This window comes from Balaenoptera physalus (assembly GCF_965194825.1).
Source record: "Balaenoptera physalus genome assembly, chromosome: 5".
Lineage (NCBI taxonomy): Eukaryota > Metazoa > Chordata > Mammalia > Artiodactyla > Balaenopteridae > Balaenoptera > Balaenoptera physalus.
This window is the reverse complement of record NC_138884.1, coordinates 23,092,682-23,117,073: the sequence shown is the minus strand read 5'-3', so window position 1 is coordinate 23,117,073 and position 24,392 is coordinate 23,092,682. Positions and strand designations below refer to the sequence as shown.

The 24,392-nt window shown below is 38.7% G+C and overlaps 2 long non-coding RNA genes across 2 annotated transcripts in view; one reads left to right on the top strand and one right to left on the bottom strand.

The window, feature by feature from the left end:
- The window catches only part of LOC309661088, an 852,576-nt gene that overhangs the window by 155,724 nt on the left and 672,460 nt on the right, over positions 1-24,392 (top strand). Inside the window, exon 4 of the long non-coding RNA XR_014263850.1 lies at positions 365-579. This is a non-coding gene — a long non-coding RNA (uncharacterized lncRNA). The remainder of the gene's footprint in view (positions 1-364; positions 580-24,392) is intronic.
- LOC309661092 overlaps positions 1-24,392 on the bottom strand; it is an 834,961-nt gene that overhangs the window by 245,971 nt on the left and 564,598 nt on the right. The window lies entirely within an intron of this gene.

The following is a 24,392-nucleotide window of genomic DNA, read 5'->3' as shown; positions in this document are numbered from 1 at the left end:
ACCAGATAAAATGATTAGAAAACAAGCCAGGGCTGCCGCCCCTTGTCTATCCTGACTCTCGGGACCCTACACCTGTTCCTTGGATCTGGCCAGTGCAGCAAGGCCCATTTTCTGCAACTCAGCCCCTGAGGGGCGAGGATTGGCTGACCTGGGCAGCCTGACCCGGCCGGCCAGCCCTTCCCAGGTGTGCCTGGGTTGAGGTCCATATAAACACCCCTCCAGGCAGCAAAACCCTCTGCAGCTGTGCCTGACGCCATATTCTCTGCCCCGTCAGCAGTCTCGGGGTTGTGCTGGAGGGAGGGAGTAGGGCCCAGGGCTCTATGAGTGGCCCCGTGTGAGTGGGGCTCTGCTGGACTTTCTGCAGGAGTTGCCGGGCTGCCACCTGCTAAAGAAGAGGATGTGTCACCCATACCTGCTGCTGGAATTTCTTCCCGGGCAGAGGTGAGGAAGGAAAAAAGCAGTGGGGGTCAGGACAAGAGGGGTACCTCAGGCAGGGAAATGGAACGCTTCCAGAAGAGCGCCTGGGGCCAGGACCATCCTGGCTGGCCTGCAGGCACCAAGTCGGCCTGCGTGTCGTCAGTGGTGTGACTCCAAGCCCCTTCCTCTAGGCTTTAAAGTCTTTGCACACATTCAGGTGTTTTACCTCGGAAGGGTGGGAAAAGTTCAGCAGCAGCTGGCCTGAGGCTCAGCTCACGTTTACTCAGAGACGCCTCCTCACGGTCCCCCAGCTTTGCAATGAGGACGCTCCTTGCGGGGGAGCTGCTGGCTGCATGGGAGACGATTCCCCACCTCTGACCAACTTCAGAATTGTTTACCACTGGAGCAAGTGCCCTGATAGGGTTTTCCTCTGTATGGCCAGTGGGTTCTGTTTTTTTTTTTTTTTCTTTTTTGGTTCAAGGTAGGTTTTATTCCTCTTTTTGTATTTATAGATATAAGCATGGAAATAATTCATTCATATAAATATTCATATAAATATTCATCCCATACGTCTATGGGAAGGACAGAACTTTTTTTCTGTTTTATTTTTTTAAATATAATTTATTTTTTAATTTTTGAATTTTATTTTATTCATTTTTTTATACAGCAGGTTCTTATTGGTTATCTATTTTATACATATAAGTGTATATATGTCAATCCCAGGCTCGCAATTCATCCCACCACCACCCTGCCACTTTCCCCCCTTGGTGTCCATACATTTGTTCTCTACATCTGTGTCTCTATTTCTGCCTTGCAAACCGGTTCATCTGTACCATCTTTGTAGGTTCCACATGTATGCGTTAATATACGATATTTGTTTTTCTCTTTCTGACTTACTTCACTCTGTATGACAGTCTCTAGATCTATCCACATCTCTACAAATGACCCAATTTCATTCCTTTTTATGGATGAGTAATATTCCGTTTTATATATGTACCACATCTTTTCCATTTGTCTGTCTATGGGCATTTAGTTTGCTTCCATGACCTGGTTATTGTAAATAGTGCTGCAATGAACATTGTGCTGAATGTGTCTTTTTGAATTATGGTTTTCTCTGGGTATATGCCCAGTAGTGGGATTGCTGGGTCATATGGTAATTCTATTTTTAGTTTTTTAAGGAACCTCCATACTGTTCTCCATAGTGACTGTATCAATTTACATTCTCACAAATAGTGTAAGAGGGTTCCCTTTTCTCCACACCCTCTCCAGCATTTGTTGCTTGTAGATTTTCTGATGATGCCCATTCTAACTTGTGTGAGGTGATACCTCATTGTAGTTTTGGTTTATATTCCTCTAATAATTAGTGATGTTGAGCAGCTTTTCATGTGCTTCTTGGCCATCTGTATGTCTTCTTGGGACAAATGTCTATTTACGTCATCTGCCCATTTTTGGATTGGGTTGTTTGTTTTTTTACTGTTGAGCTGCATGAGCTGTTTATATATATTGGAGATTAATCCTTTGTCCATTGATTCATTTGCAAATATTTTCTGCCATTCTGAGGGTTGTCTTTTCGTCTTGTTTGTAGTTTCCTTTGGTTTCCAAAAGCTTTTAGGTTTCATTTGCTCCCATTTGTTTATTTTTGTTTTTTATTCCATTACTCTAGGAGGTGGATCAAAAAAGATCTTGCTGTGATTTATGTCAAAGAGTATTCTTCCTATGTTTTCCTCTAAGAGTTTTATAGTGTCCGGTCTTACATTTCGCTCTCTAATCCATTTTGAGTTTATTTTTTGTGTATGGTGTTTGGGAGTGTTCTAATTTCATTCTTTTACATGTAGCTGTCCATTTTTCCCAGCACCACTTATTGAAGAGACTGTCTTTTCTCCATTGTATATCCTTGCCTCCTTTGTCATAGATTAGTGGACCATAGGTGTGTAGGTTTGTCTCTGGGCTTTCTTTTTTTTTTCTTTTACATCTTTATTGGAGTATAATTGCTTTACAATTGTGTGTTAGTTTCTGCTGTATAAAAAAGTGAATCAGCTATACGTATACATATAACACCATATCCCCTCCCTCTTTCACCTCCCTCTCACTCCCTTTTCCCACCCCTTTAGGTGGTCACAAAGCACCGAGCTGATCTCCTTGTGCTATGTGGCTGTTTCCCAGTAGCTATCAATTTTACATTTGGTAGTGTATATAAATCCATACCACTCTCTCACTTTGTTCCAGCTTACCCTTCCCCCTCCCCGTGTCCTCAAGTCCTTTCTCTACGTCTGTGTCCTTAATCTTTTCCTGCCCCTAGGTTCTTCATAAACTTTTTTTCTTTTAGATTCCATATATATGTGTTAGCATACAGTATTTGTTTTTCTCTTTCTGACTTACTTCACTCTGTAGGACAGACTCTAGGTCCATCCATCTCACTACAAATAACTCAATTTCATTTCTTTTTATGGCTGAGTATTATTCCATTTTATATTGAAGATGTGCAACATCTTTTTTACCCATTCATCAGTTGATGGACACTTAGGTTGCTTCCATGTCCTGGCTATTGCAAATAGAGCTGCAGTGAAAATTGTGGAACATGACTCTTTTTGAATTATGGTTTTCTCCAGGTATATGCCCACTAGTGGGATTGCTGTGTCATATGGTAGTTCTATTTTTAGTTTTTTAAGGAACCTCCATACTGTTCTCGATAGTGGCTGTATCAATTTACACTCTCACCAATGGTGCAAGAGGGTTCCCTTTTTTCCACACCTCTGCAGCATTTATTGTTTGTAGAATTTTTTGATGATGGCCATTCTTACCTGTGTGTGATGATACCTCATTGTAATTTCGATTTGCATTTCTCTAATGATCAGTGATGTTGAGCATTCTTTCATGTGTTTGTTGGCAATCTGTATATCTTCTTTGGAGAAATGTCTATTTAGGTCTTCTGCCCATGTTTGGATTGGGTTGTTTGGTTTTGTGATATTGAGCTACATGAGCTGCTTTTTGGAGATTAATCCTTTGCCACTTGCTTCATTTGAAAATATTTTCTCCCATTCTGATGGTTGTCTTTTCATCTTGCTTATGTTTTCCTTTCCTTTGCAAAAGATTTTAAGTTTCATTAGGTCCCATTTTTTACTTTTTGTTTTTATTTCCATTTATCTAGGAGGTGGGTCAAAGAAAGATCTTGCTGTGATTTATGTCATAGACTGTTCTGCTTATGTTTTCCTCTAAGAGTTTTATAGTGGCTGGTCTTACATTTAGGTCTCGAATCCATTTTGAGTTTATGTTTGTGTATGGTGTTAGGGAGTGTTCTAATTTCATTCTTTTACATGTAGCTGTCCAGTTTTCCCAGCACCACTTACTGAAGACACTGTCTTTTCTCCATTGTATACCCTTGCCTCCTTTGTCATAGATTAGTTAACCATAGGTACGTGGGTTTATCTCTGTGTTTTCTATCCTGTTCTATTGATCTCTATTTCTGTTTTTGTGTCAGTACCATATTATCTTGATTACTGTAGCTTTGCAATATAGTCTGAAGTCTGTAAGTCTGATTCCTCCAGCTCTTTTTTTTTCCACCTCAAGGCTGCTTTGGCTATCCGGGGTCTTTTGTGTCTCCCTACAAATTTTAAGATTTTTTTCTAGCTCTGTAGAAAATGCCAAAGGTATTTTGATAGGGATTGCATTGAATCTGTAGATTGCTTTGGGTAGTATAGTCTTTTTCACAATATTGATTCTTCTAATCCAAGAACATGGTATATGTCTCCATCTGTTTATATCATCTTTGATTTCTTTCATCAGTGTCTTATAGTTTTCTGAGTACAGGGCTTTTACTTCCTTAGTTAGGTTTATTCCTAGGTATTTTATTCTTTTTGTTGCAGTGGTAATGGGATTGTTTCCTTAATTTCTCCTTCTGCTCTTTCATTGTTAGTTTATAGGAATGCAAGCAATTTCTGTGCATTAATTTTGTATCCTGCAACTTTACCAAATTCATTGATTAACTCTAGTGGTTTTCTGGTGGCATCTTTAGGATTCTCTATCTATGATATGATGTCATCTGCAAACAGTGACAATTTTACTTCTTCTTTTCCTTTTTGTATTCCTTTTATTTCTTTTTCTTCTCTGATTGCCATGGCTAGGACTTCCAAAGCTATGTCGAATAGTAGTGGTGAGAGTGGACATCCTCATCTTGTTCCTGATCTTAGAGGAAATGCTTTCAGTTTTTCACCATTGAGAATGCTGTTTGCTGTGGGTTTGTCATATATGGCCTTTATTATGTTGAGGTAGTTTCCCTCTATGCCCACACTCTGCAGAGTTTTTATCATAAATGGGTGTTGAATTTGCTCAAAATCTTTTCCTGCATCTATTGAGATGATCATATGGTTTTATTCTACAACTTGTTAATATGGTGTATCACATTGATTTGTGTATATTGAAGAATCCTTGCATCCCTGGGATAAACCCCACTTGATCATGGTGTATGATCCTTTTAATGTGTTGTTCAATTCTGTTTGCTAGTATTTTGTTGAGGATTTTTACATCTATATTCATCAGTGATATTGGTCTATAATTTTCTTTCCTTGTAGTATCTTTGTCTGGTTTTGGTATCAGGGTGATGGTGGTCTCATAGAATGAGTTTGGGAGTGTTCCTTCCCCTGCAATTATTTTGAAGAATTTGAGAAGGTTGGGTGTTAGCTCTTCTCTAAATATTGGATAGAATTCACCTGTGATGCCATCTGGTTCTGGACTTTTGTTTGTTGGAAGATTTTTTTTTTTTTTAATGAATAGCCCAGTTTGCTTTTTTTTTTTTTTAAAGAAATTCACGTTCTTTTATTTATTTATTTATTTATTTATGACTGTGTTGAGTCTTCGTTTCTGTGCGAGGGCTCTCTCCAGTTGCGGCAAGTGGGGACCACTCTTCATCACAGTGCGCGGGCCTCTCGCCATCGCGGCCTCTCTTGTTGTGGAGCACAGGCTTCAGACACGCAGGCTCAGTAATTGTGGCTCACGGGCCCAGTTGCTCCGTGGCATGTGGGATCTTCCCAGACCAGGGCTCGAACCCGTGTCCCCTGCATTGGCAGGCAGACCCTCAACCACTGCGCCACCAGGGAAGCCCCTGTTGGAAGATTTTTAATCACAGTTTCAATTTCATTGCTTGTGATAGGTTTGTTCATATTCTCTATTTCTTCCTGATTCAGTCTTGGAAAGTTATCCCTTTCTAAGAATTTGTCCATTTCTTCCAGGTTGTCCATTTTATTGGCATAGAGTTGCTTGTAGTAGTCTCTTAGGATGCTTTGTATTCCTGTGGTGTCTGTTGTAACTTCTCCTTTTTCACTTCTAATTTTGTTGATTTGAGTCCTCTCCCTCTTTTTCTTGAGTCTGGCTAAAGGTTTATCATTTTTGTTTATCTTCTCAAAGAACCAGCTTTTAGTTTTATTGATCTTTGCTTTCGTTTTCTTTGTTTCTATTTCATTTATTCCTGCTCTGATCTTTATGATTCCTTTCCTTCTACTAACTTTGGGTTTTGTTCTTCTTTCTCTAGTTCCTCTAAGTGTAAGGTTAGATTGTTTATTTGAGATTTTTCTTGTTTCTTGAGGTAAGCTTGTATTGCTATAAACTTCCCTCTTACAACTGTTTTTGCTGCATCCCATAGGTTTTGGATCATCGTGTTTTTGTTGTCATTTGTCTCTAGGTAGTTTTTGATTTCCTCTTTTATTTCTTCAGTGATCTCTTGGTTATTTAGTAACGTATTGTTTAGCCTCCATGTGTTTGTGTTTTTTATGGTTTTTTCCCTGTAATTGATTTCTAATCTCATAGCATTTTGGTCAGAACAGCTGCTTGATATGATTTCAGTTTTCTTAAATTTACTGAGGCTTTTTTGTGACCCAAGATGTGATCTGTCCTGGAGAATGTTCCGTGTGCAGTTGAGAAGAACGTGTAATCTGCTGTTTTTGGATGGAATGTCCTATAAATATCAATTAACTCTATCTGGTCTATTGTGTCATTTAAAGCTTGTGTTTCCTTATTAATTTTCTGTCAGGATGATCTCCACTGGTGTAAGTGAGCTGTTAAAGTCCCCCGCTATTATTGTGTTACTGTCGATTTCCTCTTTTATAGCTGTTAGCAGTTGCCTTATATATTGAGGTGCTCCTATGTTGGGTACATATATATTTATAATTGTTATATCTTCTTCTTGGATTGATCCCTTGACCATTATGTAGTGTCTTTCCTTGTCTCTTGTAACATTCTTTATTTTAAAGTCTATTTTACCTGATATGAGTATTGCTACTCCAGCTTTCTTTTGATTTTCATTTGCATAGAATATATTTTTCCATCGCCTCACTTTCAGTCTGTATGTGTCCCTAGGTCTGAAATGGGTCTCTTGTTGACAGCATATATATGGGTCTTGTTTTTGTTTCCATTCAGAGAGCCTGTGTCTTTTGGTTGGAACATTTAGTCCATTCATTTTTAAGGTAATTATCGATACATATGTTCCTATTACTATTTTCTTAATTGTTATGGGTTTGTCTTGGTGGGTCCTTTTCTTCTCTTGTGTTTCCCACTTAGAGAAGTTCCTTTAGCATTTGGTGTAGAGCTGGTTTCATGGTGCTGAATTCTCTTAGCTTTTGCTTGTCTGTAGGACTTTTGATTTCTCTGTGAAATCTGAATGAGATCCTTGCTGGGTGGAGTACTCTTGGTTGTAGGTTCTTCCCTTTCATCACTTTAAATTTATCATGCCACTCCATTCTGGCTTGTAGATTTTCTGCTGAGAAATCAGCTGTTATGGGAGTTCCCTTGTATGTTATTTGTCATTTTTCCCTTGTTGCTTTCAATAATTTTTCTTTGTCTTTAATTTTTGTCAGTTTGGTTACTATGTGTCTTGGCATTTTTCTCCTTTGGTTTATCCTGCCTGGGACTCTCTGCACTTCCTGGACTTGTCTGGCTATTTCTGTTCCCATGCTAGGGAAGTTTTTGACTATAATCTCTTCAAATATATTCTTGGGTCCTTTCTCTCTCTCTTCTCCTTCTGGGACCCCTATAATGTGAATGTTGTTGCGTTTAATGTTGTCCCAGAGGACTCTTAGGGTGTCTTCATTTATTTTCATTCTTTTTCTTTATTCTGTTCCATGGCAGTGATTTCCACCTTTCTGTCTTCCAGGCCACTTATCCGTTCTTCTGCCACAGTTATTCTGCTACTGATTCCTTCTAGTGTATTTTTCATTTCAGTTATTATATTATTCACCTCTGTTTGTTTGTTCTTTAATTCTTCTAGGTGTTTGTTCCTTAATTCTTCTAGGTCTTTGTTAAGCATTTCTTGCATCTTCTCGAACTTTGCCTCCATTCTTTTTCCAAGGTCTTGGATCATCTTCACTATCATTATTCGGAATTCTTTTTCTGGGAGGTTCCCTAGCTCCACCTCATTTCGTTTTTTTTCTGGGGTTTTATCTTGTTCCTTGATCTGGTATAAAGTCCTCTGCCTTTTCATTTTGTCTATCTTTCTGTGAATGTGGTTTTCCTTCCACAGGCTTCAGAATTGTAGTTCTTCTTGCTTCTGCTGTCTGCTCTCCAGTGGATGAGTCTATCTTAGAGGCTTGTGCAAGCTTCCTGATGGGAGGGACTGGTGGTGGGTAGAGCTGGTTGTTGCTTTGGTGGGCAGAGCTTTAATCCGCTTGTCTGTGGATTAAATAAAACTTTAATAAAAAAGTTTAATCCGCTTGTCTGCTGATGCATGGGGCTGGGTTCCCTCCCTGTTGGTTGTTTGGCCTGAGGCAAGCCAGCACTGGAGCCTACCTTGCTCTTGGTGGGGCTAATGGCGGACTCTGGGAGGGCTCACACCAAGGAGTATTTCCCAGAACTTCTGCTGCCAGTGTCTTTGTCCTCATGGTGAGCCACAGCCACAGCCAGCACTTGCCTCTGCAGGAGACCCTGTAAAACTAGCAGGTAGTTCTGGTCATTCTCTTACGGGGTCACTGCTCCTTCCCCTGGGTCCTGATGTGCACACTACTTTGTGTGTGCCCTCCAAGAGTGGAGTATCTGAGTGGACTTGAGACTCTGAGACTCTGCGTGGAGTTGCACAGACTCTGGGTCCTGTGAAGCTTCGATGTTTTGTGGTTCTAGAAATCCTATAGGAGACGGTCCACAGCAGGTGAAGCTAATGCTGTCAGTAGAGGTGATGAAGCCAAAGATCTGCAGTTCCGACTAGAGGTGCTGATGTACATACAGGACAAAATCATCTCTTGTGAATGTAGTTCAGGCATGTTTAAGATGAATGCAGGCATGTTAATGCCTACCATATTCTATCTTGAGCCTCTCCTCAGGGACCCCCTCCTCAGTTCCTGAGGCTCCTGTAGGTCATGTACAGGGGACTGGAGAGTGGGCTCTGTCCAGTCTGAGCCCTGACTTACGCTGTGTGTATCTTAGGATACTTTGTATTTCTGTGGTGTCTGTTGTAACATCATCTCTTTCATTTCAGGTTTATTTGGGCCCTCTCTTTTTAAAAAAACATACAACTGTTGTGTTTTATTCTTTACAGAAGTTTAATAAGTGTTTGATCTACTATCCTTACTCTATGTATACTTTTTGCAGTGAGATTTTTACTTTACTTTGTTTTCTTGTTACTATCAATAATTAGTGAGACTTCTTTTAAGCTATCTTCAACATTGCTTATAAAGCTGCTTTATTAGTGATGACAGAGCCTTAATGGAAGTCATGTTCTGGTTGTAAATTAGAATACAATGTGCCAGCAAAAAGCCCCTTAAGTTTATGTCTCATTACTTCTTGTTCTTTTTTTAATTTAATTTTTAATTTTTATCTGAGCAAATTTGATTAAAATGTTTTGTTTCTTCTAGGTGTGCAAGATGTGATTCTTTTAAACATATACATATATCTATTCTTCTTTGGATCATTTTCCCATGTAGGTTATGACACACTGTTGAGTAATATTCTCTTGGTATTACATAGGTCTTTGGTGATTACATATTTCACATGTGTTTCTATATCTATCTTAACCCCAATATCCTAATGTATCCAATCCTCACACCTATCCATTTGGTGAACCATAAGCTTAGTTAATGAATCTGTGATTGCATTTCTCTGTGGAAATATCTTCATTGGTATCAATTTTTAGCTAAGACCTATAAGTGATATTATAGGATATGTGTCTTTTGCTTTCTGACTTAGTACTATTTACCTGATTACCTCAAGAATGATACATGGTGCTGCAAATGGCATTGTTTCATTTTTTTCTCTGGCTAATATTCCATCTGTACGTGTACCAGTTCTTCTTTGACCACGCACCTCTTGATGGACTTTTTGGTTGCGTCCATGTCTTGGCTATTGTAATACAGCTGCAATGCACATTTGCTTGCCTGTGTCTTTCCAGTTTTATCTTCTTATGTTATAGGAGAAGGAGTGGGCTTGCTGTATCATATGGTAGCTCAGTGTGTACATTTTAAAGGCACCACCATTCAGTTCTCATTAGTGGGTCTTTCCAGGTTACGTCCCACTTAAAGTTGAGGGTATGCATTTCTCCAAAACACCTTCAATATTTATTGTTTGTAGTTCTCTTGCTGATGGTTATTCTGACAGGTGAGAGCTGAGACCTCTTTGTGGTTGAATTTGCATGTGTCCCATAATCTGTTGAAATTGAGCTTTAAAGCATGTCCTTTTTATTTATCAAACTGTGACTACAGCTTAGATCTTCAAAGTGTTTTCTTAAGTTTGTGTCCCATTTTGAAAATTTTTGTCCATTACCTCCCTCAGGACATTTTGAGGGCAGGTTTCATTTACAGCCCTGCAGTACTTGTTCATATGAAGTGACCATTAGCCCAGGCTTTAAAGCTGCTTTTGCAGGTAACAGCCAGAGGGTGGCAACAGTACCCCACGCTGGTACTTGGGAAGCAGACCTACCCGCCAGTGGTGTTCCTCGGTTATAAATTAAAGTGGAATGTGCTCAGATAAACCCACAAATGCTGATGTCTCCTTACATTTGTTTGTTTTTTAAATGTAATTGATATTTTTTACTGGAGTAATATTCCATTGTATACAAGGACCACTTCTTCTTGGTGCATTCCTCTGTTGATGGACATTTTTGTTGCTTCCAAGTGTTGACTATGGTAAATATTGCTGGTGTACAGGTTTGCCAGCCTGTGACTTTTTGATTCTCATTTTCTCAGGTGATAGGCCCAGCAGGGGTTGTGATTGATTGACTGGTAGCTCAAAGTTTCCCTTTTCAAAGCACCTACATTGTGTTTTCATTAGTGGCTCTTTACATGCCCCCCCTTACAACCGAGTGTACGCATTTCTCCCCAATCGCTTCAGCATTTATTTTGTGCAGGATTTTTCCTAATGGCCATTCTGACTGCTGTGAGCTGATAGGTTTTTGTAATATGGGTATGCATATCATTAAAATTTCTAAAATTCATCATTTTTCCATGCCTTTTTCTTTTCTGTTTAAAAAAAAGAAAAAAGTGTGAGTACAATATACCTCTTGAAATTGTCTTCTTGGAACGTTGCCCTCTTTTGAATTTTTCAGTCACTTTTCAACCCCAGGATTGTTTTGGAGGGTAGGTGTCATTTACAGGCCTGCAAGTTTTGTGAATATGTAGTAACCTTAATCAATGGGTTTAAAGCTGCTGTTGCAGGAAACGGCTACAATGAGGTAGAATTTCTCCATTCCCAAATCTGGATACTAGGGCAAGAGCCTTTCCGGAAGTCATGTTCCTAGGTTGTAAATTAGAATGGAATGTGTCAGGAGATACCCCCATAAGTTTATGTCTCATTACTTCTTCTTGGTTTTGTTCATTTTTTTAATCGGGGTGAAGATTAGAGTATTGTTTGTCCTAAGTGTACACAATCTGGTTCATTTGTACATTATATACGTCTATTCATGTACAGATCCTCTTCCCATGTAAAATATTACAGAGTGTTCCATAGACCCCCTTAATATATGGTCTGGCTTTTTGATATATGTATATAGTATGTATTTGTATACGTATACTAACACTAATCTTCATTTATAAATTCCCCCCTCCTTTCCTTTTAGATGAGCATAGTTTGTTTTCTAAGCCTGTGAGTGTCTTTCTCTTTGGAAATATGTTCATTTGTGTCAGTTATTAGATAATGCCATAAGTGATATTATAGGATATAGGTCTTTTGCTTTCCAACCTACTTCATGTTTTGTGATTATCTCCAGGCTCATCTATGGTGCCTCATAGAGCACTGCTTCATGTTTTCCATGGCTAATATTCCATTGTATACATGGACCACTTCTTCTTGGTGCATTCCTCTGTTGATGGACATTTTCGTTGCTTCCAAGTGTTGCCTATGGTAAATATTGCTGGAGTGCAGGATTGCCAGCCTGTGATTTTTGATTTTCATTTTCTCAGGTGATAGACCCAGCAGTGGGTATGATTGATTGACTGGTATGGTAGCTCAATGTTTACCTTTTCAAGGCACCTCAGTTGTGCTTCCATTAGTGGCTCTTACCACGTCCCCCTTAGAATCGAGGGTACGCATTTGTCCACAATCACGTCAGCATTTATTGTTTGCAGCATTTTTATTGATGGCCATTCTGACTGGTGTGAGCTGATAGGTTTTTGTAATTTGGGTTTACATGTCTGTAAATATTCCTAAAATTCATCATTTGTCCACGCCTTTTTCTTTTCTGTTAAAAGAAAAAAGGAAAAAAGTGTGAGTACAATATACTTCTTCAAATTGTCTTTTTGGAAGGTTGCACTCTTGAATTTTTTGGTCGATTTTCGACCTCAGTATTTTTTGGAGGGCAGGTGTCATTTACAGAACTGCAATTGGTGAATATTTAGTGACCTTTTGCAGTGGGTTTAAAGCTGCTGTTGTGGGAAACGGCCACAATGATGCAGCATTTCTCCATTCCCAAATCTGGGTACGAGGGCAGCAGAGCCGTTCTGGAAGTCGTTTACCTAGGTTGTAAATTTGAATGGAATGTGCCAGGAAAACCCCCCATAAGTTTATGTCTCATTACTCCTAGTTCGTTGTTTTAATTTTTTAAATTGGGGTAATGGTTAGAATGTTGCTTGTCCAAGGTGTACACACTCTGGTTCATTTACACATTATATATATCTATTTAAGTAGAGAGTCTCTTCCCATGTAAATTATTACAGAGTGTTCCGTAAACCTCCCTTGCTATATGTTCGGTCTTATTGATATATGTATATAATATGTATTTGTATACATATGGTAACACTAATCTTCAATTATCCATTCCCCCCACCTTTCCTTTTAGATAAGCATAGTTTATTTTAATAAGTGTGATTGACTTTCTCTGTGGAAATATGTTCACTTGTATCAGTTATTAGATAACGCCTATAAGTGATATCATAGGATATAGGACTTTTGCTTTCCGACTTACCTCATGTTCTGTGATTATCTCCGAGATCATCTATGGTGCCTAAAAGAGCAGTGTTTCATTGTTTTCCATGGCTAGTATTCATTGTGTACATGAACCACTTCTTTATCCCTTCATCTGTTGATGGACATTTTGGTTGCTTCACTGTCTTGTCTATTGTGAATAAGGCTGTACTGCAGCTTTTGCAGCCCGCGTCTTCTTGACTCTGGTATTCTCAAGTGAGAGACCCATAGGTGCAACTGCTGGATTGAATGGTACCTCAATTTTTCCTTTTAAATGCAGCTCCATTCTGTTCTCTTTATTGTCTTTTAACCACTTTACATCTCACCAGCAGCTAGAGGGTACACAGTTTTCTAAAACCCCTTCAGCATTTATAGTTTGTAGACTTTTTGCTGATGGTCATTTGACTGGTGTGAGCTGAAACCATTCTGGAGGTTGGATTTGCATGTGGCTACTAATTCCTTATACTGAGCTTTAGGCACGTTCTGTTTCTTCTTTTCCTTTCTTTACTTAACGAGTAAGTACAACTTCCCTCTTCATATTGCCTTCTTGACAAATTTGTCATGTGTTGAATTTTCTTGCCTATTCCCTATCCCAGGGCATTTTTTGAGGGCAGGTGTCATTTGCAGCCCTGCAGGCCTTGTGACTATTAAGCAACCAATAGCACTGGGTTTAAAGCTGCTGTTGTGCGAAACAGCCACAAGGTGGCAGCATTATTACATTCTCAACTCTTGTTACTAGGGCAACAGAGTCTTCCTGGAGGTAATGTTCCAAGGTTGGAAATTAGAGTGGAATGTGCTGGGGTAAGCCCTCAAAAGGTTATGTCTCCTTGCTTATGTTTGTTTTTAAAATTTAATTTATATTTCATGTAGGAGTAAATTTGATTAGAGTGTTGTTATTGTCTGGCTGTACAGAATCTGCTCAATGATTCATACATATGTCTGTTCATCTTTGGATCCTGTTACCATGTATGTTATTACAGAATGATGAGTAGACCTCCCTTGGTATTTGTTAGGTGTTTTGTCATTATATATTTTATATGTATTGGTGATTATATAATTCATATAGTTTATATGTTATATGTTTATAGACATTTAACATACATTAGTATATGTATGTTAGCCCATTAATCCTAATTTATCCATCCACACACCTTCCATTTTGGTTAACCATTAGTTTGTTTTATAAGTCTGTGAGAGTGTTTTTCTGTGGAAATATGTTAATTGGTAGCAATGTTAGGATAACATGTATAAACGATACCATAGGATATTTGTCTTTCCCTTTTGACTTACTTTACCCAGTTACTTACCCAATTATTTCTAGGCTCATCTGCACTCCTGAAAACGTCTCTGTTCATTTTTTTGCCGAAGCTACTATTCCATTCGGTACGTATACCGCTTCTTCTTTCTCCATTTATCTTTTGATGGACATTTTGTTTGCTTGCCTGTCTTGGCTATTGTAAATATGGCTGCAGTGCATGTTTTCCTGTCTGTGCCTTTCCGATTCTGGTCTTCTTAGGGTATAGGCCCATTAGGGGATCGGCCGCAACATTTGGTAGCTAAGTTTCTACCTTTTAAATGCAGCTCCATTCTGTTCTCATGATTAGCTGTTACCAATTTACATCCAACAAACAGCATAGTGGGTATGCCTTTCCACACTAAACCGTCAGCATTCATTGTTTGTAGATGTTTTACGGATGGCATTTTAATACTGAGTGGCGAAATCTTTTTGGAGGTTGAATTTGCATCCAACCAATAATTCCTTATACTGAGCTTTAGGCATGTCCTGCTTTTTCTTTTCCTTTTTTTTCTTAAAGAGTGAGTACAACTTCCCTCTTCATATTGCCTTCTTGACAAATTGTCATGTGTTGAATTTTCTTGCCTATTCCCTACCCCAGGGCATTTTTTGAGGGCAGGTGTCATTTACAGCCCTGCAGTCTTTGTGAATATTAGTGACCATTAGCAGTAGATTGAAAGCTGCTGTTTGAGGAAACGGCCTTAGGGTGGCAGCATTTCTAAGTTGTTAACTCTGCTTGCTTGGGAAACAGAACCCTGCTGCAAGTTGTGCTTTTTGGTTGCAGATTAGAGTGGAATGTGCCAGGAGAAACCCCCGTAAGGTTTAGCCTCCTTAATTCTTGTTTGCGACTTTAGGTTGTAGTTTTTATCAGAGGAAATTTGATTGAAAAATGTCTTTTGTTCTGGGTGAAAAGAATCTTGTTCATTTACACATATACATATATCTATTGATCTTTGGGTCCTTTTCCATGTCGGTTATTACATAGTTTTGAGTTGACCACTCTTGGTATTCCATAGGTCTTTGGGGATGATATATTTTATATGTATTAGTATACGTTTGTTAACCCCAATATCCTAATTTATCCATTCCTCACACCTTTTCTTTGGCTTAACCATAAGTGTGTCTTCTCAATGTGAGATTGTCTTTCTCTGTGGAAATATGTTCATTTTTATGAATTTTCAGATGACATAAGTGATATCCTAGGACATTTGTGTCTCGCATTCTGACTTACTTCACATTGTGTGATTATCCCTAGGCTCATCTGTGGTGCTGCCTATGCCATTCTTTTTTTTTTTCGTGACTCATATTCCAATGTGTCCATATACCACTTCTTCTTTGTCCATGCATTTGTTTATGGACCTTCTTTTTGCTTCCATGTCTTGGCTAGTTCAATATTGCTGCAGTGCACATTTGCCTGCATCTGTCTTTCCGATTCTGGTGGTCTTAGATTATATGTCCAAAAGGTGCACTGCCGCATCATATGGTAGCTCAATTTTTTCTTTTAAAGCAGCTCCGTTCAGTTTTCATTAATTCTGATACCACTTTACATCCCACCAGCAGCTAGAAGGTACACAGTTCTCTAAAACCTTTCAGCATTTATAGTTTGTAGACTTTTTGCTGATGGTCATTTGACTGGTGTGAGCTGAAACCATTCTGGAGGTTGGATTTGCATGTGGCTACTAATTCCTTATACTGAGCTTTAGGCACGTTCTGTTTCTTCTTTTCCTTTCTTTACTTAACGAGTAAGTACAACTTCCCGCTTCATATTGACTTCTTGAAAAATTTGTCATGTGTTGAATTTTCTTTCCTATTCCCTACCCCGGGGCATTTTTTGAGGGCAGGTGTCATTTACAGCCCTGAAGGCCTTGTGACTGACTATTAAGGAACCATTAGCACTGGGTTTAAAGCTGCTGTTGTGGGAAACAGCCACAAGGCGGCAACATTATTACGTTCCCAACTGTTGTTACCAGGGCAACAGTGTCTTCCTGGAGGTAGTGTTGCGAGGTCGTAATTTAGAGTGGAATGTGCTGGGGCAAGCCCTCAGAAGGTTGTGTCTCCTTACTTATGTTTGTGTTTAAAATTTAATTTATATTTCTTACCGGAGTAAATTTGATTAGAGTGTTGTGATTGTCTGGCTGTACAGAATCTGCTCAATGATACATACATATGTCTGTTCATCTTCGGATCCGGTTACCATGTATGTTATTACAGAATGTTGAGTAGACCTCACTTGGTATTTGATAGGTGTTTTGTCATTATATATTTTATATGTATTGGTGACTTAACAATTCATATAGTTTATATGTTATATGTTTATAGACATTTAACATATATTAGTGTATGTATATTAGCCCCATAATCCTAATTTATCCATCCTCCCACCTTTCATTTTGGTTAACCATTAGTTTGTTTTATAAGTCTGTGAGTGTCTTTTTCTTTGGAAATATGTTCATTGGTAGCAATCTTAGGATAACATGTATAAACGATACCATAGGATATTTGTCATTCCCTTTTGACTTACTTAACCCAATATGATTACTTCTAGGCTCATCTGTACTCCTGAAGATGGCACTGTTCCTTTTTTTTCCCGAGGCTACTATTCCATTCGGTACGTATACCGCTTCTTCTTTGTCCATTTATCTGTTGATGGACATTTTGTTGGCTTGCCTGTCTTGGTTATTGAAAATATGGCTGCAGTGCATGTTTTCCTGTCTGTGCCTTTCCGATTCTGGTCTTCTTAGGGTATAGGCCCATTAGGGGATCAGCAACAACATATGGTAGCTCAGTTTTTACCTTTTAAATGCAGCTCCATTCTGTTCTCATGATTAGCTGTTACCAGTTTATATCCAACCAACAACATAGTGGGTATGCCTTTCTCCACTAACCCGTCAGCATTCATTGTTTGTAGACGTTTTATGGATGGCATTTTGAATGCTGGGTGGCGAACTCTTTTTGTAGTTTGGATTTCCATCGAACCAATAATTTCTGATATTGAGCTTTTGTCCATGTTCTTCTTTTTTTTTTTTAAATAACAGAGTGAGTAACACTTACCTCTTCAAACTCTTTTCTTGAAAAATTTTCCGTGTTGTGTACTTTTTTGGCCATTCCCAACCCCAGGATATTTTTTGAGGGCATGAGTCATTTACAGCCCTGCAGTCCTTGTGAATATTAGTGACCATTAGCAGTATATTGAAAGCTGCTGTTTGAGGAAATGGCCTTAGGGTGGCAGGATTCCTACGTTGCCAACTCTGCTTGCTAGGGAAACAGAACCTTGCTGCATGTTGTGCTTTTTGGTGGCAGATTAGAGTGGAATGTGCCCAGACAAACCCCCGTAAGGTTTAGCCTCCTTAATTCTTGTTTGTGTCTTTAAGTTGTAGTTGTTATCAGAGGAAATTTGATTGAAATATTTGATTGAATTTGTTCTGGGTGAACAGAATCTTGTTCATTCACACATAGAAGTATATCTATTGATCTTTGGGTCCTTTTCCATGTAGGTTATTACAGAGTGTTGAGTAGACCACTCTTGGTATTCCATAGGTTTTTGGGGATGATATATTTTATATGTATTAGTATATGTTTGTTAACCCCAATATCCTAATTTATCCATTCCTCACAGCTTTTCTTTGGCTTAACCATAAGTGTGTCTTCTCAATGTGACATTGTCTTTCTCTGTGGAAATATGTTCAATTTAGGAATTTTCAGATGACATAAGTGATATCCTAGGACATTTGTGTCTCGCATTCTGACTTACTTCACGTTGTGTGATTATCTCTAGGCTCATCTGTGGTGCTGCCTATGCCATTCTTTTATTTTTTTTTTCATGACTAATATTCCAATGTGTCCATATACCATTTCTTCTTTGTCCATTCATTTGTTTATGGACCTTTTTTTGCTTCCATGTCTTGGCTACTTCAATATTGCTGCAGTGCACATTTGTCTGCCTCTGTCTTTCCGATTCTTTTGGTCTTAGGTTAGAGGCCCAAAAGGTACGCTGCCGCATCGTATGGTAGCTCAATTTTTTCCTTTTAAAGCAGCTCCGTTCAGTTTTCGTTAGTGCTGATACCACTTTACATCCCACCAGCAGCTAGAAGGTACACAGTTCTCTAAAACCCCTTCAGCATTTATAGTTTGTAGACTTTGTGCTGATGGTCATTTGACTGGTGTGAGCTGAAACCATTCTGGAGGTTGGATTTGCATGTGGCTACTAATTCCTTATACTGAGCTTTAGTCATGTCCTGCTTTTTCTTTTCCTTTTGGTTCTTAAAGAGTGAGTACAACTTCCCTCTTCATATTGCCTTCTTGACAAATTTGTCATGTGTTGAATTTTCTTGCCTATTCCCTACCCCAGGGCATTTTTGGAGGGCAGGTGTCATTTGCAGCCCTGCAGGCCTTGTGACTATTAAGCAACCATTAGCACTGGGTTTAAAGCTGCTGTTGTGGGAAACAGCCACAAGGCGGCAACATTATTACGTTCCCAACTGTTGTTACTAGGGCAACAGTGTCTTCCTGGAGGTAGTGTTGCGAGGTCGTAATTTAGAGTGGAATGTGCTGGGGCAGGCCCTCAGAAGGTTGTGTCTCCTTACTTATGTTTGTGTTTAAAATTTAATTTATATTTCTTACCGGAGTAAATTTGATTAGAGTGTTGTGATTGTCTGGCTGTACAGAATCTGCTCAATGATACATACATATGTCTGTTCATCTTCGGATCCGGTTACCATGTATGTTATTACAGAATGTTGAGTAGACCTCACTTGGTATTTGATAGGTGTTTTGTCATTATATATTTTATATGTATTGGTGACTTAACAATTCATATAGTTTATATGTTATATGTTTATAGACATTTAACATATATTAGTGTATGTATATTAGCCCCATATTCCTAATTTATCCATCCTCCCACCTTTCATTTTGGTTAACCATTAGTTTGTTTTATAAGTCTGTGAGTGTCTTTTTCTTTGGAAATATGTTCATTGGTAGCAATCTTAGGATAACATGTATAAACAATAACATAGGATATTTGTCATTCCCTTTTGATTTACTTAACCCAATATGATTACTTCTAGGCTCATCTGCACTACTGAAAACGGCACTGTTCATTTTCTTCCCGAGGCTACTATTCCATTGGGAACGTATACCGCTTCTTCTTTGTCCATTTATCTGTTGATGGACATTTTGTTTGCTTGCCTGTCTTGGCTATTGTAAATATGGCTGCAGTGCAGGTTTTCCTGTCTCTGCCTTTCCGATTCTGGTCTTCTTAGGGTATAGGCCCATTAGGGGCTCAGCTGCAAGATATGGTAGCTCAGTTTTTACCTTTTAAATGCAGCTCCATTCTGTTCTCATGATTAGCTGTTAACAGTTTACATCCAGCCAACAGCATAGTGGGTATGCCTTTCTCCACTAACCCGTCAGCATTCATTGTTTGTAGACTTTTTACGGATGGCATTTTGAATACTGGGTGGCGAAATCTTTTTGTAGTATGGATTTGCATCCAACCAATAATTCTTGATATTGAGCCTTTATCCATGTTCTTCTTTTTTTAAAATAACAGAGTGAGGAACACTTACCCCTTCAAACTGTTTTATTGTAAAGTCTTCCTTGTTGTGAAATTTTTTGGCTATTCCCAACCCCAGGACATTTTTTGAGGGCATGAGTCATTTACAGCCCTTCAGTCCTTGTGAATATTAGTGACCATTAGCAGTAGATTGAAAGCTGCTGTTTGAGAAAACGGCCTTAGGGTGGCAGCATTTCTAAGTTGTTAACTCTGCTTGCTTGGGAAACAGAACCCTGCTGCAAGTTGTGCTTTTTCGTTGCAGATTAGAGTGGAATGTGCCAGGAGAAACCCCCGTAAGGTTTAGCCTCCTTAATTCTTGTTTGTGACTTTAGGTTGTAGTTTTTATCAGAGGAAATTTGATTGAAAAATGTCTTTTGTTCTGGGTGAAAAGAATCTTGTTCATTTACACATATACATATATCTATTGATCTTTGGGTCCTTTTCCATGTCGGTTATTACATAGTTTTGAGTTGACCACTCTTGGTATTCCATAGGTCTTTGGGGATGATATATTTTATATGTATTAGTATATGTTTGTTAACCCCAATATCCTAATTTATCCATTCCTCACACCTTTTCTTTGGCTTAACCATAAGTGTGTCTTCTCAATGTGAGATTGTCTTTCTCTGTGGAAATATGTTCATTTTTATGAATTTTCAGATGACATAAGTGATATCCTAGGACATTTGTGTCTCGCATTCTGACTTACTTCACGTTGTGTGATTATCTCTAGGCTCATCTGTGGTGCTGCCTATGCCATTCTTTTATTTTTTTCTTCATGACTAATATTCCAATGTGTCCATATACCATTTCTTCTTTGTCCATTCATTTGTTTATGGACCTTTTTTTGCTTCCATGTCTTGGCTACTTCAATATTGCTGCAGTGCACATTTGTCTGCCTCTGTCTTTCCGATTCTTTTGGTCTTAGGTTAGAGGCCCAAAAGGTACGCTGCCGCATCGTATGGTAGCTCAATTTTTTCCTTTTAAAGCAGCTCCGTTCAGTTTTCATTAGTGCTGATACCAGTTTACATCCCACCAGCAGCTAGAAGGTACACAGTTCTCTAAAACCCCTTCAGCGTTTATAGTTTGTAGACTTTTTGCTGATGGTCATTTGACTGGTGTGAGCTGAAACCATTCTGGAGGTTGGATTTGCATGTGGCTACTAATTCCTTATACTGAGCTTTAGGCATGTCCTGCTTTTTCTTTTCCTTTTTTTTTCTTAAAGAGTGAGTACAACTTCCCTCTTCATATTGCCTTCTTGACAAATTTGTCATGTGTTGAATTTTCTTGCCTATTCCCTACCCCAGGGCATTTTTGGAGGGCAGGTGTCATTTGCAGCCCTGCAGGCCTTGTGACTATTAAGCAACCATTAGCACTGGGTTTAAAGCTGCTGTTGTGGGAAACAGCCACAAGGCGGCAACATTATTACGTTCCCAACTGTTGTTACTAGGGCAACAGTGTCTTCCTGGAGGTAGTGTTGCGAGGTCGTAATTTAGAGTAGAATGTGCTGGGGCAAGCCCTCAGAAGGTTGTGTCTCCTTACTTATGTTTGTGTTTAAAATTTAATTTATATTTCTTACCGGAGTAAATTTGATTAGAGTGTTGTGATTGTCTGGCTGTACAGAATCTGCTCAATGATACATACATATGTCTGTTCATCTTCGGATCCGGTTACCATGTATGTTATTACAGAATGTTGAGTAGACCTCACTTGGTATTTGATAGGTGTTTTGTCATTATATATTTTATATGTATTGGTGACTTAACAATTCATATAGTTTATATGTTATATGTTTATAGACATTTAACATATATTAGTGTATGTATATTAGCCCCATAATCCTAATTTATCCATCCTCCCACCTTTCATTTTGGTTAACCATTAGTTTGTTTTATAAGTCTGTGAGTGTCTTTTTCTTTGGAAATATGTTCATTGGTAGCAATCTTAGGATAACATGTATAAACGATAACATAGGATATTTGTCATTCCCTTTTGATTTACTTAACCCAATATGATTACTTCTAGGCTCATCTGCACTACTGAAAACGGCACTGTTCATTTTCTTTCCGAGGCTACTATTCCATTGGGCACGTATACCGCTTCTTCTTTGTCCATTTATCTGTTGATGGACATTTTGTTTGCTTGCCTGTCTTGGCTATTGTAAATATGGCTGCTGTGCAGGTTTTCCTGTCTCTGCCTTTCCGATTCTGGTCTTCTTAGGGTATAGGCCCATTAGGGGCTCAGCTGCAAGATATGGTAGCTCAGTTTTTACCTTTTAAATGCAGCTCCATTCTGTTCTCATGATTAGCTGTTAACAGTTTACATCCAGCCAACAGCATAGTGGGTATGCCTTTCTCCACTAACCCGTCAGCATTCATTGTTTGTAGACTTTTTACGGATGGCATTTTGAATACTGGGTGGCGAAATCTTTTTGTAGTATGGATTTGCATCCAACCAATAATTCCTGATATTGAGCCTTTATCCATGTTCTTCTTTTTTTAAAATAACAGAGTGAGGAACACTTACCTCTTCAAACTGTTTTATTGTAAAGTCTTCCTTGTTGTCAAATTTTTTGGCTATTCCCAACCCCAGGACATTTTTTGAGGGCATGAGTCATTTACAGCCCTTCAGTCCTTGTGAATATTAGTGACCATTAGCAGTAGATTGAAAGCTGCTGTTTGAGGAAACGGCCTTAGGGTGGCAGCATTTCTAAGTTGTTAACTCTGCTTGCTTCAGAAACAGAACCCTGCTGCAAGTTGTGCTTTTTGGTTGCAGATTAGAGTGGAATGTGCCAGGAGAAACCCCCGTAAGGTTTAGCCTCCTTAATTCTTGTTTGTGACTTTAGGTTGTAGTTTTTATCAGAGGAAATTTGATTGAAAAATGTCTTTTGTTCTGGGTGAAAAGAATCTTGTTCATTTACACATATACATATATCGATTGATCTTTGGGTCCTTTTCCATGTCGGTTATTACATAGTTTTGAGTTGACCACTCTTGGTATTCCATAGGTCTTTGGGGATGATATATTTTATATGTATTAGTATATGTTTGTTAACCCCAATATCCTAATTTATCCATTCCTCACACCTTTTCTTTGGCTTAACCATAAGTGTGTCTTCTCAATGTGAGATTGTCTTTCTCTGTGGAAATATGTTCATTTTTATGAATTTTCAGATGACATAAGTGATATCCTAGGACATTTGTGTCTCGCATTCTGACTTACTTCACGTTGTGTGATTATCCCGAGGGTCATCTGTGGTGCTGCCTATGCCATTCTTTTCTTTTTTTTCGTGACTCATATTCCAATGTGTCCATATACCACTTCTTCTTTGTCCATTCATTTGTTTATGGACCTTCTTTTTGCTTCCATGTCTTGGCTAGTTCAGTATTGCTGCAGTGCACATTTGCCTGCCTCTGTCTTTCCGATTCTGGTGGTCTTAGGTTATATGTCCAAAAGGTGCACTGCCGCATCATATGGTAGCTCAATTTTTTCTTTTAAAGCAGCTCCGTTCAGTTTGCATTAGTTCTGATACCACTTTACATCCCACCAGCAGCTAGAAGGTACACAGTTCTCTAAAACTCTTTCAGCATTTATAGTTTGTAGACTTTTTGCTGATGGTCATTTGACTGGTGTGAGCTGAAACCATTCTGGAGGTTGCATTTGCATGTGGCTACTAATTCCTTATACTGAGCTTTAGGCACGTTCTGTTTCTTCTTTTCCTTTCTTTACTTAACGAGTAAGTACAACTTCCCTCTTCATATTGCCTTCTTGACAAATTTGTCATGTGTTGAATTTTCTTGCCTATTCCCTACCCCGGGGCATTTTTTGAGGGCAGGTGTCATTTACAGCCCTGCAGACCTTCTGACTATTAAGGAACCAGTAGCACTGGGTTAAAAGCTGCTGTTGTGCGAAACAGCCACAAGGTGGCAGCATTATTACTTTCTCGACTCTTGTTACTAGGGCAACAGTCTTCCTGGAGGTAGTGTTGCGAGGTTGTAAATTAGAGTGGATTGTGCTGGGGCAAGCCCTCAGAAGGTTATGTCTCCTTACTTATGTCTGTTTTTTAAATTTAATTTATATTTCTTATCGGAATAAATTTGATTAGAGTGTTGTGATTGTCTGGCTGTACAGAATCTGCTCAATGATTCATACAAATGTCTGTTCATCTTCGGAGCCTGTTACCATGTATGTTATTACAGAATGTTGAGTAGAACTCGCTTGGTATTTGGTAGTTGTTTTGTCATTATATATTTTATATGTATTGGTGATTATATAATTCCTATAGTTTATATGTTATATGTTTATGGACATTTAACATACATTAGTATATGTATGTTAGCCCCATAATCCTAATTTATCCATCCTCCCACCTTTCATTTTGGTTAACCATTAGTTTGTTTTATAAGTCTGTGAGTGTCTTTTTCTTTGGAAATATGTTCATTGGTAGCAATCTTAGGATAACATGTATAAACGATACCATAGGATATTTGTCATTTCCTTTTGACTTACTTAACCTAATATGATTACTTCTAGGCTCATCTGTACTCCTGAAGATGGCACTGTTCCTTTTTTTTCCCGAGGCTACTATTCCATTCGGTACGTATACCGCTTCTTCTTTGTCCATTTATCTGTTGATGGACATTTTGTTGGCTTGCCTGTCTTGGTTATTGAAAATATGGCTGCAGTGCATGTTTTCCTGTCTGTGCCTTTCCGATTCTGGTCTTCTTAGGGTATAGGCCCATTAGGGGATCAGCAACA